The following is a 17,762-nucleotide window of genomic DNA, read 5'->3' on the forward strand; positions in this document are numbered from 1 at the left end:
ACAAAAAGATAAATTTAACTAAATTTTCTCTTAAAAATTAAATAAAAATCTTCATTAATTCCTTTACACTAGGAATTACACTTTCCTCATTTAAATATTTGGATTCTAATATAGTGGGAATTCTTCTTTCATTATTTAAATTTATCTATACAAAAAGATAAATGTAACTAAATTTTCTATTAAAAATTAAATAAAAATCTTCATTAATTCCTTTATACTAGGAATTACACTTTCCTCATTTAAATATTTGGATTCCAATATAGTGGGAATTTCTCTTTCATCATTTAAAATTTATCTATACAAAAAGATAAATTTAACTAAAATCCTTACTTAATTTTTAAATAAAATATACGTTATTTTAGCATTCCAATTTTTTTTTTCTCTTAATTCATTGGAATACATGGATTTCCATTGTCATGGGGATTACTCTTTCAACATAAAAATGAATTACTAGAAATTTTTCTTTTTTCTAATTTATTTTTTATGCATAAACATAAAAAATATTTTTGTTCATGATTATACATGGATTTCCATTGCTCATGAGGATTACTCTTTTCACATAAAAATGAATTACTAGAAATTTCTCTTTTTTCTAAATTTTTTTAATGCATAAACATAAAAAATATTTTTTTTTTTCATGATTACAATGAGAATCATTCAATTAATCTAGGATGATTAATCCTAGAATACGGTAGGAAGTCCTCTTTTCATAATATAAATGAAAATGATTTATGTGTTTATTTTGCAAAAATTTTACCATAACTCCACTGTCTGCTATTACTGATAATTCTCAATAAATTTGAAAGAATAAAGTTTAGTATTATTCATGTGATTAGAATAACCACTAATTGGATCATTTTCTAATTATGGATTGATTCTTAATTTTACCATAAATTAGATAGCATAAAAGTATTAAAAAGCCATTATTTTGGCCTCCAATTAGACAAGCATAGAAATTACTTTTAGATTAGAGAAATGCTTTATGACAAGCTTCATTTGAATTGAGAATAGATCATAGAAATGACCATTCTTTGGGGGAGAGAGAGAATGTGCGGGAACAAGCCCTTGGCTAGAGGAGGCTATAAAAGAGAATCTGTAAATGTGAGAGAACCTATGAAAATGTGAGAAGAATCTACTGGGAGAGAATAAAGGGTAGCATGAAGTTAGGAGGTGTGGAGATATTCTGGGAGAGGTGGAGAGAATCAAGCAAAAGAGGTGGAGTGAATTAAGGAGAAATCAGTGGGATTAGATGCTTGGATGTAAACTCTATAAATTGAGGCATTGGCCTAATGAGAAATTGCTGGTTTTTGATTATCCAGCCTACATTAAGCTATCAATTAATTACTCACTAATCACATCTTAATTATCATCTAATCTCTTTATTAATGATATTGATTCTAGCATTTTTGGATCTACCATAGCTCATCACATTGGTGTAATTTTAACATGGTATCAGAGCCTAACCTAGAATCCATCAAGTTTATGAGCCCATTCTAACTAATTAGAATTAGTAGATGATTAAAAAATAATCACTTTTTTTAAGCTATTTTCAACTAGCCCTCTGTACTCCCAGCCAGTGGAGAGGCTTGATCTCCCTCCAGGAGCAACATTAGGGCAAGCCCTTCTAGGTATACATAGCTACTTCATTCGTGCTCCAGCCAAACGAATCAACGTAGCAAACCGCCTATGGAAGCTCACGTTTTTCGCTAATCTGCAGGCACCTTTTTTTCTGAGAAAAAATGACATCTCTTCTTCTCCAGTTGTAATGGGTCTGATTCCTCTTGGCCCTAGGGGTTTTCAAGGGTGCTCTATAAGCTAGTGAAGTCAGAATTTGATTTGATCAAGTCTACGGTGAGATCCAAGCTCTTCATCAAATTTGCAGGTGACTTTGATAAAACAGAGATTAAGCATTTAATGTTTGGTCAAATCTTGTGTTTCTTGGCTTAATCCTCTACTATACTAATTGCTATTGATGGCCTTAAAAGGATTTGAGCTCATTTGAACTCTAAGGCCTCAGATCTGGGCTCCCTGCATACTCTGTTTTTTACACACAAAACAAAAGATTAATTTGCTAATTAGTGATTAATCAATACTAATCACTATTTTTTGGTACAATTGAGGGTTCAAATTAACCATTAGGTATCTGATACAGATCCCTATAACTTCATATTGCAATTCGGAGATGGTTTGATACTCCAACCATTCCGTACAAATTGGTTACCCTTGATTTAATGTAATTTTTGGTGATTTTATGTTGATAAATCTGTTATAATCATCTCTTAAACACCAGATTGAGTTATAAAAGGGTAGACAATGCCCTTGAATCTTGAAATTGGATCAAGAGGTAAGACCCCCTTCACATCATCATGAGTACAGCACAAGAGATAGCCAAATTTAATGGGGAGCAGTTTTACACATGGTAGACAAAAATCATGTATCTGCTCATGAGGAAAAATCTGTGGGGCTAGTTGAGGGAAGAGATGAATGCCCAGAGGTGAGAGGGAAAAATGAGTGGAAGAACAGGAATGAAAAAGCATTGCGACTTATTGCACTCAGTTTAAATGATGAAATCATTCATCACATCACAGGGATACAATGGGCAAAAGATGCATGGGATGAACTCAATAAATTATTTGGCACATAAGCTAAAAATTCAAAGATAAATCTGTTAATACAATTCTACAAATTGGATATGAAGAAAAGTGAACCTTTAATCACACACTTGAGCAGATATAAAAGCATTAAGCAACAACTGGCAGCTATTGGCAAAAAGGTAGAAGATGATGAGGCACTAGCAGTGCTTTTGAAGAGTGTGGACAAAGGTGAATATGAAAATATTGTAGCAACACTAAAGAATGTACCTAAATTAAAGCTACACGAGATAGAAGGAGCTCTACTAGAGCAAGAGAGTAGAGGCAAAGAGAAGAAATGGCTCGACTCAACAGCAAGAGAAGATAAAGCATTCTTCACTCGAGGAGGATTCTCTCGAGGACGAGGATGAGGAAGAGGCAGAGTAGGAGGAAGGACCTTCACTTGCCACAACTGTGGAAAGCCAGGACACATGGCAAGAGACTGCTACAGCAAACCCAGTGGAGAAGAAATGACATCGGCAAACTTCATGGAGGCTCCTAAGGAAGTGGAGTCGGATCATCTTTTCTGAGAGAGAGAGAGAGAGAGAGAGAGAGAGAGAGAGAGAGAGAGAGAGAGAGAGAGAGAGAGAGAGAGAGAGAGAAACCCCACAACCCAATGTAACCTGCCCCAACAGAGTAAAACCACCTATGAGCCACACCGATGATGTAGGCCATGTGGTAGATGTATGTGTGAGCACTTTAGTCAAGGTCACGGGCACTTGTAGTAGCCTTGGACACATAGAGAGAGAAAGTGTCAAGGACTATGAGTTTAGGGACTTAAGGCACTGGTCGCGGACTATCAAGTAAGAGGGAAACTTGGTATAGGGTCCAGGTGTGCTAGAAGTATTCACTTGAGGGGAGGTGTTGAAATATACAAGTGAATAGGGTGTGTGCAGGAACAAGCCCTTGGCTAGAGGCTATAAAAGAGAATTTGTAAATGTGAGAGATCCTGTGAAAAGGTGAGAAGAATCTACTGGGAGAGAATAAAGGGTAGCATGAGGAGATTTAGGAGGTGTGGAGATATTCTGGGAGAGGTGAAGGGTAGCATGAGGAGATTTAGGAGGTGTGGAGATATTCTGGGAGAGGTGAAGAGAATCAAGCAAAAGAGGTGGAGTGAATCAAGGAGAAATCAGTGGGATTAGATGCTTGGATGTAAACTCTATAAATTGAGACATTGGCCTAATGAGAACTTGCTGGTTTTTGATTATCCATGTCTACATTAAGCTATCAGTTAATTGCTCACTAATCATGTCTACATTAAGCTATCAGTTAATTGCTCACTAATCATGTCTTAATTATCATCTAATCTCTTTGTTAGTGATGTTGATTCTAGCATTTGATCCACCATACTCATCACATTGCTGTAATTTTAACACCACTCTAGAACCTCACATGCCCATAAACATAAATTCATGTTACCATCGTGATTTTGCTTGAATCACTACCATAATTCTGAGCCCTGCAGAATCGTGCCATAGAAAATGAACCAAAACTAAAATATATTGGCCCCCCTTAGAATGTTATGTGATTACTTATGCCTAAATTACTTTGTTTTGATGCATCTCACTTGACATGATTGACCCTATGATTCATCGATGTGATCATGGCCATAGTTGTGATGTGATCATGACAACGATAGGCATGATCACCCGTATTCCCAAGCCAATAAGATGTTGTCATTTGTCATATACATTAATCTCCCAACTGTGCTACCCTACCATGATCACATTGGCTATAAATAGGTAAGTTATTCTTCTTTTTCACTGTCTTTTCCATTTTCAAGTTTTGAAGCTTCTCCTTCAACAACGATTGCACCTTCGCTTGCTGCTACTTCACAAACATTCATCTCACCACTACTCATAACCATCTCCAGGTAGGATCATCTTGTTCCCCCTGTATCCTTCTTAAGTCTAGTTAATGTCTCTCTTATCTATATGAGTGATGAATGATCGCCAGGTAAGTATGGGTCTCTCATGTAGATAGGAGAGACATTAAGTCTTCTTAATGTCTCTCTTATCTACATGAGTGATAAATGATGGTAAGTATGGGTCGGTGTTAATCTTCTCTCACCTTCTTCCCCTCCCATCCCAGTATAGAATGCTCAATCACTTCGTAGTACAACCCTAGATGAACTTTTTGGAACCCTAAATATTAATATCTCATATGCAAAACCATGATTATGCAGTCTACAAAATCACAGTCCTCCATCACCGTGAGTGTATAATCATGGCCACCACAAAACAATACCAACTAAAAAATTACCCCTTCTGCATTGCCATTTGAGGTGCTAATGGGTCATATTGTTGGCACGTGAATTCCATTTGCACTGTGATTCTATAGTTTGCAGAATCATGATTCGTGATTGCCACATCACTAATCATAGTTAAACATCATGACCATGATTTTCACATCACTAATCACGCTACCACATCACTAATCATGCTTACATAATCATGGTTGTGTGTCCCCCAAAAAATTAACAAAATCAAGGGTAACAATGTTTTACTGCCTAGAGGCTATAGAATCACACTATGTTTCACACCGTGAATTAAGTCTATAAAATCATGGTAGGTACTGCCATGTCATAACTAATCACCCAAGAAGAGCTCTACTCTCTACAACATCAATTAGCCACTCCAACTATCCAGGAACAATTCAAGCCCCTTAGCTTTGATCTTGATGTTTCGATTAAAGGGTGATTAGAGCACTTAATCATTCTCAAATTAGGGTTTTAGCAAATTTTAAATAGTCATTTCTTTGATTGTTCTTAATATTTTATCCTTGGTTAACTTTTAGTTAGATTAATCCATCTTGGATTAGGGTCAATAATAATTTACATCAATCATATTTTTGAGTTTATATTAATTTTCTTGATTATTATTTGCTTGATAATCTTGATAAGAAAACCTTAATCTTGAGTATAGATTTACAACAGATTTCAAACCCAAATCACTATCATTAATGTAAGATTTACTTAGATATTTAGCATTTCTTTTTGCTAAATCTACCCATAAACCCTAGTTTTCTTCCACATTTACCTAGTTTCTAGAAAATCTTGGCAATTTAGAGGGAAGTATTGGTTGTTGTGTAAATCTTGGCATAGGATTCATCAAGAAGGGTGCAAATTATAGATTCTATTACATATTGGAACCGATTTATGTGTAGTTTACAATTCTATTGTTGCAAATTTATGTAGAGTTTGCTATTTAGAGTGGTGTAGTTTATAAATTTGTTTGTAGATTATGTAGTATATGTTGTGTATAGAGTGCAGTTTATAAGATTCTTGTTACATATTTATAAAGTCTACAAGAACAAGTGAAGATTTTAACAAATGGTGATGTGATCAAGATTTACCAATGTTTTGTGCAAACTTACAACAATTGTAAATCTTAAAGATATATACAAAATTGTTTAACTTTGTGCCAAGATTCTTCAAGAAGTTACATGAAGTTTCAGTTGACAACAAGATTACTATGAAAATATGTTCAAACTTGATTCATTGAGTTACAAAATTAAGCTTCATTAGACTAGTACATCTCAACAAAGAAGGGTTCAATTACAATAGTAAGGAGTAGAAGCATTGCATTCATAGCTTGTAAGAGAGGAATATTTAGAAATTTAGTAACTATGTGGTGGTCATTTGACAAACCCTATTTTTGTGCATTATTTGGCACATTTTATTGGTTTACATCAGCACATTTTTATCATTTTGGCTATTAAAATTATTTATTTGATGAGCTTTATTATAAAAATCCAATGTAAATTGGCATGGCAACATTAGTGGTTCTGCATAAAATTAAAAAGCCATGGTCAAATAATATTTGTGTGTGAGTTTTCTCAACTTTTGGAAAGTTTGAGGATACATTTTAGTTTCTTTAGTTGCAAAAATGAAAGGTATTTGGACCTTAGGCCAAAAGATGTACTCAATTTTTAATAATATGAAGAAAAGGAAAAGAGGGGAGTTAGTTTAGGAAGTTATGCATGACTCCTTTATGTGCATGCTTCTTCTTTCTTTTTTCTCTCTCTCTTGGTTGGTTGCTTTCTCTTTCTTGTGCTTTCTTGTTCTTGCATTATGAAAGAAGAAGGAGATAGTGAGGATGGTGAGGATGATGATATCTCTTGTATGCCAAGTTCTTTGTGAGTGTGTGGGCTATTTTTCCTCGGTAAGAGAGCTAAATTTGTAGTTTTCATGGTGAGGGGCGAAGCCCTAAGCATATATTTTACCACCTTGTTCTTGGGTTGTTTGTTCAAGTTGTGATGAATAGGGGGAAAGCATGATCATCTTGGTTCCGTTGCCAGGACAGGGCTAGCCATAAAATCTGCAAAGAAAGGGGAGAAGGCTGGTCTCAAAATCTGCATAAAAGAGGTAAGCTCTCATTTTTCCCAATGTCAAGAAACTATGTAGACTTTTCAGTTAGTGGCAAGAATAGCTTCAATTTGTAGAATACAACGATGAGGGTGAGCAGGAAAAGGCAATGGTGGATGAGGGCGGTTGTTTCAGACAAGAGAAGGAAGAAGTAGCAAAGACGAATGAGGTGATTGAATGCATTACAATTCATGATGGGGAAGACAACAAAGATGGTCATGAGACTAGCAGTTTCCAATGGATTAAGTCAAGAGCCTCAAAAGAAATGGACATGCTTACGAAGCTTTTGCAAGCTTGAGTCAGAGAGGGAGGCTTTGATGAGTTCTTTATTTGCTACACATGTCGCTGATTGACAGTTTGCAGAAGATGAGGTTTTAATAACCTTCATTTTATTAAATCTAAAGTGTAAATGGACTTTTGTAAGGCACCGTTCACATGGAGATCTATTCAACCTTCCTTTGCACACATGGGGCCCTAGTTTCCATACTTTTCTCATTCCTCTACATGTTCTCTTTTCCAATAAATTCCCCCTACCACACAAAGACTCTCTTTCATATTTTCTTGTATAATAAAACCTTTACCCTTCCAAAATCTAAAACCACGCATATTTTATGGGTGGAACCACGCATATTTTATGGGTGGAGAGCATATTATATGTGAGAGAGTGCTTTCAAGCTTGAATTTTTAATGGGAATTTGACCATGGGTCTTTCCATGGTTTTGATGAGCTTCAATCGAAGGTGGTTTTCATGCCTTCTTTACCGAGTTGTGGACATACTTGTGGTCATTTGGGAAGGTTCTTTTGTCTTGCTTTTCTCTAAAGCATTAGTGGAAAAATCTTTATGAGGTGTTGGTGATGAAGAAGAAGTTGAAGTTAAGATGTGAAGTGTGAAGAGTTAGAAGAGTTGGTGTTTGTGAGAAATTAAGAGAAGTAAAGTGGAGTGCTCAAGATGCAAAGTTCTTTATTGACATGATGTGCTTATTCCAAGGCAAAGTGTTCGCAAGGACGCTTCACAACAATTAAGTGGAGGAGGAATGACAAACCCTATTTTTGTGCATTATTTGGCATATTTTATTGGTTTACATTGACACATTTTTAGCATTTTGGCTATTAAAATTATTTATTTGATGATCTTTATTGTAAAAATCCAATGTAAATTGGCACATAAACATTAACGAGTCTACATAAAATTTAAAAGCCATGGTCAAATAATATTTAAGTGTGAGTTTTCTCAACTTTTGAAAGGTTTGAGGATACTTTTTTAGTTTCTTTAGTTGCAAAAACGAAAGGTCTTTGGACCTTAGGCCGAAAGATGTACTCAATTTTTAATAATATTAAGACCCGAGGGATTCACTCTTCATTAAAGGGGGACGTCACCTGCGTGCATGAACTTCAAGAAAACCCCCTATTTAAGATCCATGTAGGATTATAAAACACCCCTATTTAAGCTTATAAGGTACAAGAAAAAGTCTAGTGTCTCCCCCCCCTTTCCTTAAACCTACGTCAAGACGGCTATCCTATTTTGTCAAACAACAAGACTATAAGACGGCTATCGTATTTTGTCAAACATCCATCTGTCATCCGCACACCCTCCGCACACTTGTTACCATACATGGTTAGAATGGTGGTTCTTGATTCAAGTCTAATAATGATGATAACAGCATTTGTTAAAGTTACATCTATCAAAATAGATGTTCTTGATTCATGCCTAATAGTGATGATAAGAGCACTCATTTGTTGGCATTACATCCATTACATGCTAATCACCTACATCGACATGCTAACCAAGGCAACATTATACCATTTTGCATACGTATTGACTGTACATCTACAAAGAGTATTCCACCAATGTATTTCCATACGTAAAGCTCTTGAAATACTATCAAGATATCTTTTCAAGTAAGCCTAGCCTCCTTCCTTGCCCAATACATATTCTCCAAGTATGTTGGAGGAACAGATACGAGGTATGATGATCCTTTTAATGGACAAGGCTATAAGTGGCATAGCCTGGGCATCCCTTAATCCCATCTCCTCTAATCCTCAATGGGAGCAACAGGTGTAGCTAGCCTTATCGAAGCTAGCTGCATATCATATGCATTACCTCCTTACAAAGGTGTAGCAGAAGCAATAACTAGATCTACAAGACAAGCCTCATCACCTCTAACATAGCCCCATATACTCTTACCAACTAACACATTATTCACCATAAAACTCCACATGGAATACTTGGTTCCATCCAATTTATCCTCCCAGGCCAAAACTTCAAACACATCTCCCGAATTTAGATTCGGATTTTGATTCTGAACCATCTTAGATGTATGCATAAACTACCCACTGATTCACATGTTGTGAATGGTATTGCACCAACAAAATCACATTAACCCACTAGCCAATGCTTGGCTAAACAATGCACAAACCTCACCGAACTTCCAATGCAGACCTGTACTTGCAAAACATGAACTAATTTGAATGTTGTATTGCCAAATACAGAGGTAAACAGCTCCAAATCCTTTCCCATAATTGGCAACAGTCTCTAAACCTGCTCAGAATAGTGTAGACAACAACTACATTCACTGTCATATTGGGGCGGACAAGCTAGAAAGCTGTAGTAGACCCAATATATAGCGTATAAGAATGATTACACACTAACATAAACAAGTGTCTTCTCCCTTAAAAAACAAACACTAGAATGAAAAAGCTGAAAAGCATCTTGGATGTTTAATGGCAACAAATATGAAGTTACACAAGAGTAACACCTGAACAATCCATGAATCTAAACCAAAATTCGATAGAGTAGAAAACATAAAATGCATCTTGAATGTTTACTAGAAAAACTAAAAATTAGAGTAACACCCGAACAATCCATGTCTACAATCCATGTCTATAATCCATAAGTTTAGCATTGACACATCTATGGGCATCTTCTCATAAATGCTGCATCATGCCACATAGCTTGCCAACAAATTTATCCTACAAAACAAACATAAGCTCCCTGTCAAGTTACATGCTGCAAACCTAGGATCCCTATGTGATAAGAAGGATTGAAAGCACATTAACAAAAACATATGTTCCCTTCATCTACATCAGAGATTGGAGCAGTAGGGCTGCAAATGGACTAGGAAGGAGGGAAGGGAAGGGACAACTTCAAAATGGATAAACTTTACAAAATTTTAAAAAATAGAAAATGTACCTTTTCTGCCTTGCACATATTCATTGTGAAAAGTTTGTAGTCATTCTCATCAAGATGGTATTTCTTTGTTTGTCGATCATAGTTGAGATTGGCCAAGGCTATTATAGATTCCAAATCCACACATTGGTTATCAACAAGGTCATATGTGTAGGTCCTAGTTCCCTTTGCTTGTTGATACCATGACAAATGAATTTGAACATTCAAAGGCCTATCCAATAGATCAAAAGGGCCTCTTGTCTCTTTTAGACAATTTCCAACCTTTCTCCTCATGCTTACCACCCTTCCAAGGTACCACATGCCGTTTACAGCACCCTTACTAGTATTCCCAGCTTTTCCTTTTCCTCTTGTCTTTTTGTTTGCATTTATTGATGTGCTTTCAAACAATACTGCACAATCAGATCCTATACCAAGACATGTTCCTGTATGAATCATTGCCTTCTTCTCCAAAGAAAAATACACTCCACTTTTCACCCTTGTTAATCTATCTTTAGATAGTGTGGGATTTCCATTCAATTGGCTGACAAGTGTGCTTTTAGAAATGGCTTTCCCATCCACTTCAACAAATGGCGATATTTCACTAACCACCTTCTCCTCCTCATCAATTAGACAATCAATCACATGACGAAGCTCACTTTCACTAGTAATTTCCTCATCCAGATCGAACACCACTATCAAAGTGATTATCTTCATCTATAAGTAGAACATCATCCAATGATTCATCTTCATCCACATATTCAAGATTAGGGTTGAAGAGTTCTAAGAGATCTCCGTCCTCCCATGAGTCATTCCAAAAAGTTTCATCATGCATACCAAGTGTCTCACTTATGGCCTTTGCTTCTAATAATCCCTCTTTCAATGCAGATACCATATGGTTGTCACTACTCACACAAGCATAGTCTCCCAGGTTGGCCAAAGGAGTGCCATTCTCCTTTTCCAAAGTAGCCCATATATTTTCTTATTTAGAATGAGCTGCTGGAAATTTAAGAATTGAACCTGCTTGAAACTCTGCTATTCTATTAAGTGCTCCTGTACTACTCAGCAAATCAAAGCCATCATAGCATCTTTCATTCCGAACCATTCCACCCACCTTGCTGAAAAAATTCTCACATGCATCCGATCCCGTGCAAGAAAGGGGTACGTGCAAGTGAGGATGCTTTTCCCTAAAGGTCTTTATCAAGAGAACCACAAAGTGACATGACAATTGAATGTCAATGAATGTTTCTCTACTGATAAAGTTTTGCTTTAGGGAGTATGCATCATGCTTAGTGATCCACATGTGCCAAATCCTACATATAGAAAGAACCATGAGTATTAGCCACATAAACCTTGGAAATACGTTCAAAATCCTTTATCCATATATCACTAATAGCAATGGTAGCAACTTCTGCATACCTGAAAAAGAAAGACACCTTTCCTGCAGACAGCAGCTTTCACACGACCATACAAGTCTAAGGTAGGTGATAAGAAAATATCAATGTAAGATGCTACTATTGATAAGTACATACGTGTGCCCAATGTCCGCTCTTGGTGAGCACCATAGCCTTCTTGTAATAACTTCAAACACTTTTGTACTTTCTTTGCAGCAATCCTTTGTGCAGCTCTCCAATTTTGTCTATCCTTCCTCTCAATATCCCCTTCTTACAAGCCATGTTCATCAACCTTGAATAATTGATATACAATTGCTACATGATTCAAAGTCACAAGATCTCTACCAAGTACCAACCTCCTAGATGCACTATCCAAAGGATTGATAAGTTTCTTTCCATTATGGATATAGTCTTGATCATGCAAACCATTGATACTCCCATCAAATGTGATGTGTGCTGTAAAGGGCCAACCCTTCCAAGGAATGCACAACCTGGGACCTTGACAAGAAGAGTAATCTTGCAACATCAACTTTCTGCGCCTACTATCCCCATCTGAAGCATGTCCTATCAATGGACCTACCACATCCCTTAGAAAAATGTTCTAAGAAAGCTGAATGCTCTCCCACTGTTCTCTGACAAACATGGAATCAAACCAATTACATGTCAATTGCACCAATAGAACTAGCTTTGGCAAGCATTCAAGAAGAGGATTCACTATCAATACCCTTGCATATTGAGCAATCACATTATGTTGAAAAGCGTCCACAACTCTACGATATCCATCTTGACCATCACCAACTTGCACGACAAAGTCTGGAATGCAAGTGTGTTCCAGCTTTTTACCACAAAAGCCAACCAAATTATCATCACATGCCACCCATCGAATTTGTCGATACACTCGCATGCGAAAGTCTCGTTCTTTAGGAATAGTAGCACATGCACCACATTACAAATTATCAAAGTATGTTCCCTCCAAACATATCCGCTTACAATCCTTATGATGGAAAGTGCCATTAATTTCAATGAACTCTGTTGTCCCCATCATAATTGTTGCCTTAGTTGCTGGCTCATTGTGCCATTTGCCACCTCCCTTACTATCATCCAAAAAGGGCTTCAAGTCAACCACATTCCCATCATAGTTATATGACCCTTGCCAAAAACCCCAACACAAGGTTGCAAGCAAGCTACTCTCTGTGAGCAAAGGAGGAATTTGTTAAGTTCCCAATAGACTTGATGGAGAGAGAGCCAAAAGCCATATGACTAGCTACACCTAACATCTCTATAAAAAAACAGAAATAGTGATTGAAAATAGAAGCTTGAAAATTTGCCTAATGGAGAGAGAGCCAAAAGCCATATGACTAGCTACACCTAACATCTCTATAAAAAATCAGAAGTAATGATTGAAAATAGAAGCATATGAGAAATACCTGATGGCTTTCATGATGCATTGGCCGTTTGCAAGGTGTAATTATCTATAAGAAAACATTACAATAGAGCATAAGAAAAAATGTTCACTTGGAAAATACAAAACTGATGGAAAACACAGCTAGAACATGTGAGTTTTACCTTTAGCGGAACATTTCTTGAAAAAACCACTTAGATCTCTTTGCTTCTTATCTATAATTGTCACCTTGGATGGGCGACCACCAGCCCTCTTCACTTGATTACTAGAATCAATGCCACTAGCCTTTGTGATATGTAGCTTGGATTTCATATGCTCAATCATGCATTGTCGTAGAGATCCTGTCTTTGGAAATAGTGGTATCCACTTGTTATCTAGCATGCAGCTTATATAAACTTTTGATAGAGTGCTATAATCTCCAATAGTCTCTGTTACTAGTTGAAACACCACATTACTCTCACTTGCAAAGGTTGAAACCTCCAAGATTGCTTCATTTACTTTTTCTTTTCCTAATTCCATAATGTCATCCAATAAACCAAGGCTGTCTTTTTTATGGCTCTCTTGCTCACATAACCCAATAATCCTCATATGGGATGCTGAGTTGATGTGTGAGTGTGTGTAATTATACAAAGTGTTAGGACCCCCTTGACCATAAGAGCAATCACACTCCTCACACCAAATCTGAAACAATGCTTTACCATCCTTGTCCTTTGACATGAGCTCAAATCTATCATGTCGGCCTTTTGCTCTTAACTTTTCTTTGGCTATCTTAATCTCCCTTTGCCATTTTTTGACCTCAGATGGTGTTGCAAGGTGACTCTTCAATCGATTCTTAGAAACACTACCACACGTAGTCGAATCATCCACCATATTGTAGCTTTCACACCCTTGAGCAAGATCATGCATACATAAATCTGGAGACACTGTACACTTTGGCTGCATTTTACTGCTATCTCCAACTGAGTCCACTTTTTGGCGTTTGCCTTGTGTATCATATTCCATTTTCAATTGGATGGTTACTTCTGCAGCATCAACTATCCATCTCTCCTCTTGCTTGGCCCCTATTGGAATTTTCCTAGATCCTTCCAAAAATATAACTCATCTATGATGAGATTATCAAGGATGATCTCTTCTCTCAAGTCCTTGTAGGTACCACCAGTTTTAAGATGAACATATCCCAACACATGATTTTCAGCCACACCCTCATCTAACACAATCACAATATCATGCCTCTCCATACTCCTATAAAAGGGCTAGATAACAAAAAAGGTGCCCAACAAGATAATCTCAAATGGACAGCAAAACCTGTTGTTGTAAAGTAAAGAAAATGAGGAAAAAATTATAGCAAAACCATCATTAACATGTTCAAAATGAAGGATGAAATGGACATAAAACCTGGAGCAAAGTATGGAAGAATCAGAGTTGCTTCAAGCCAACAATCTCCTTTCGAAGCTTACAGCTACTCTAGCAACTAGTAACAAATTACAGCACCTATAAACAAATTCCAACCAAAAACATGTGAGTTGAAGTAGAAACATAGGCCTTCTCAATGCATTATTTGCAATAGCAGCAAAACCTGTTGTAAAGTAAAGGAAATGAGGAACAAATTACAGCAAAATCATCATTAACATGTTCAAAATGAAGCATGAAATGGACATAAAACTGTTGACATGTATGGTGATATACAGCTACAAATGTGATTATGGAAGTGTGCAGACAAGGAGTACGATTCTCAAGCCCACCTTGTCAACATAGGGCAACAATCAATGGTAGGATTCGATGATCAGAGACTCCCAAAGATTGATGAAATGCAAGCATTGGGTTATAATGATCAACGTCAAACAAATAAAGGATCGTGGACTGTAGAAATTCCATAATCATTTGCCCTCTTTGTTCCTAATTAATGGCCAGCATCCAAGTGCATTAATATATAGCGAGAGGTTTCCTTGTCCAGAAGAAGGACCGGACACTCTGACTTTGCTGGAGTGTTGAAGGGGGACCTTTTGTGAACAGTCACAAGCTGGAGCCACTCTCGTGCAACACTACGGAAGGGGTTGGAGAAGGCTATACAGCTTCACTTCTTCACGTTGTTTGTGGATACACTTGTACATACGAGTTCTACTTTGGGTCTCTGTGTTGAGCAGGTGCACGTAACATGTATAATGACATGTATACTTAAGTATCATTGTATTTATGCAGAAACCGACAATGTGAGTTCTAAGACCCATGAGGGTTAGACTATTTAAGGGACTCGTATATAAGGCAACCTGCAAACCTATCCGTTGAAAAGCATCACGTCTATTCCTTCCAATTTCGGACCATTTGCATTCTCATATGTAGGAAGCTCGGCAGTCTATTCTACAAATTAACTATCCGGCTGAAAATAGTCGCATTCGATTAGAAATTAGAGCAAACGCTTTCTTGGACTTCATAAACTATAGGAATGAACAATGTAACTTACAAATCTAATAAGCCATCTCCATTACACATAACAGAATATAACAAATGAAACCAACTGTTCTATATACCTCAAAATGAGCCATCTCCATTACACATAACAGAATATAACAAATGAAATGAACTGTTCTATATACCTCAAAATTCATAAGACATCAACATAAAAGTACAGAAACTTGCTTTTAGAAGAATTGAAGGCCAATATTATGTCTGAAACTCAAATAGCCACGCTCCAATTAGCATCTTGGTGCCAAGACTATTGCTGAACCATATATGAGAAGACATCCAAGGCTATCCAAGGAATAAATTTATCTGACAAATCATGGCAAGTATATCTATCAACTACGCCGATAGGGTTTCCAAAATAAAAGGCAAGCCGTCATGGCTACATAGTCAAGCCCTGCCAAGTGAGCAGGGCAGGTAAGGGCACACAGTATGCATCCCCTCAACCTGCCACCACAAATTTTTGCTTCACGTTAAAGTTGAGATCCAAAAATATAGACATAGGTTTCATTGAATGGTGAGAAGATTCCAATTCAGGACAAAATAAAAATTGAAATTTGGGCTTACAAAAGAAAGCAGACGTTCACAGCTTATATTCAAAGACTGGTGGAAGATCATCGCTATTGTAAGACTAAACATGAGGGTCAATCTTTGGATAAATTGAATAATACAATCTGATTGATGCAGAAGCTCATCTACAGCATCACGGAATACACACCTGTGGTGGTGGAAGCGGGCACAGATGAGTCGCATCGTGAAAGCTCAAATACTCGTTAAGGATCGAAAAAGAGGTTTGCGATTCAAAAAAAACACCCTGGAAACAAAAATGTTGACTAGAGTTATGGTGCAGGGAGAAAGATTTCTATATTAAATTTGTAATGTGGCCGACTGTGTGAACGCGAAAGCCAAAACAAGAACAAAGGCTTCTCGGAGGATGCTGCTTACAGAAAATACCAAAAAATAATACACATATTGCAATATAAGACTGCAAGTAGGTTCGAAATGGACCTTACAGGAGCCCACCGATCAGGCTACAGCCAAGCTTCCAGAAGTTGCTACTGGTAGACAAAAATCCTTAGTGCAAAGATTTGAACTTCCAGGCCCAAATAGTAGAGTAATCTGCAAACTCCAACACTGAAATACAAGTAGGGATATTCGAGGTAACGGGAGGTGGGAGATATTCGAACTGGAAGGTACGATGATATACACTAGCAGGCTACCTGCCAGGGCAATGGAGGTTGAAGAGGCAAAAGTACAGGGCATAAGATAGGGCAAAAGTCGTGTGCAAGATAGGAAACCCATTTTCCCGCTCTTCCCCATTTCCCCCCTCCATTTTTGGGGATAAAATTGGCTCCATTTCACCATGGTTAAGAAAACATATGGTTAAAGTTACATTCGTGGGTGAGTATGGTCAACCGTGTGAAAAGCCCTCACTCATGGGATAGGCCACATGTGTACACATACTTGGGAGGGCAAGTAATTTCTACTTTTGTTGGCAAGCCAACTAACCTAATTACTTTATAACATCTTTTCCAAGCCCAAATCTATCATGGTTTCCTTAGTTATTAGGTTCACCACCACTGATCCATAGTGTATTAAGGCATTTGTAATGGTGTCCTTCAATGCACATCTTTGCTTTGATAGTTCTAGGGTCATCGTCTCTCATAGATTGTCCCAAGACTTACACATAGCGGTCACATGACTTCCTTCCTATCACAAATTCTGAATGAAGGGTTCTATTAAGAAATTCACTATTCAAATAGCGGTCACACAGTCACAATATTGAAAAGACACATGTATATTACACTACTATAGACACTAGAATAAAATAGTAAACCTGTATTAAAGAGAGAATGATTTAATGATATATTTGTTTTATATTATGAAAGATTGTTTATATCATGACTTACAAGGTTGGATCTCAAGTTCCTTGATTTGAACCACCCTTAAAACCCATATTCTTGGATCTACAACATTGGGACTCCATGTAGCCTTCCATTATTCCATTTTTTATTTAATCCTTTGATAGATAGTCTCTTTATCTTTGGGTGATTGGGCAATTTTGCAAAGTGTGCAAAGCAAAGTGTACTAGAAAGATAGAGTGAATATTTACAAATGCCAAAAGAGAATAAGGACAACTTAGGAGAACCAGCTTGTGGTCAAAATCAAAGAGTGAAAGAGTGAGAGGGTATAGGTGTGGGTGTGGTGGTGTTCATGTGGCCATGTTATGCTTAATTTGCTTGTAGGAATGCATTACTATGGAACATTTCTTACACCTTTTTCCATAGCCTTTTCTCTTATTTTCTCTAAACATTAGCCCCTTTAATTAGCCATGATTAGTTCTTTG

The 17,762-nt window shown here is 37.0% G+C and overlaps 1 pseudogene; it reads right to left on the reverse strand.

Moving 5' to 3' along the window:
• Nucleotides 1-9,029: 9,029 nt before the first annotated feature.
• Nucleotides 9,030-12,457, reverse strand: LOC147628534 (uncharacterized; annotated as a pseudogene).
• Between the last annotated feature and the right edge of the window lie 5,305 nt (nucleotides 12,458-17,762).

This window comes from Cibotium barometz, chromosome 19 (genome assembly GCF_041138505.1).
Source record: "Cibotium barometz isolate CiBa-2024 chromosome 19, ASM4113850v1, whole genome shotgun sequence".
Lineage (NCBI taxonomy): Eukaryota > Viridiplantae > Streptophyta > Polypodiopsida > Cyatheales > Cibotiaceae > Cibotium > Cibotium barometz.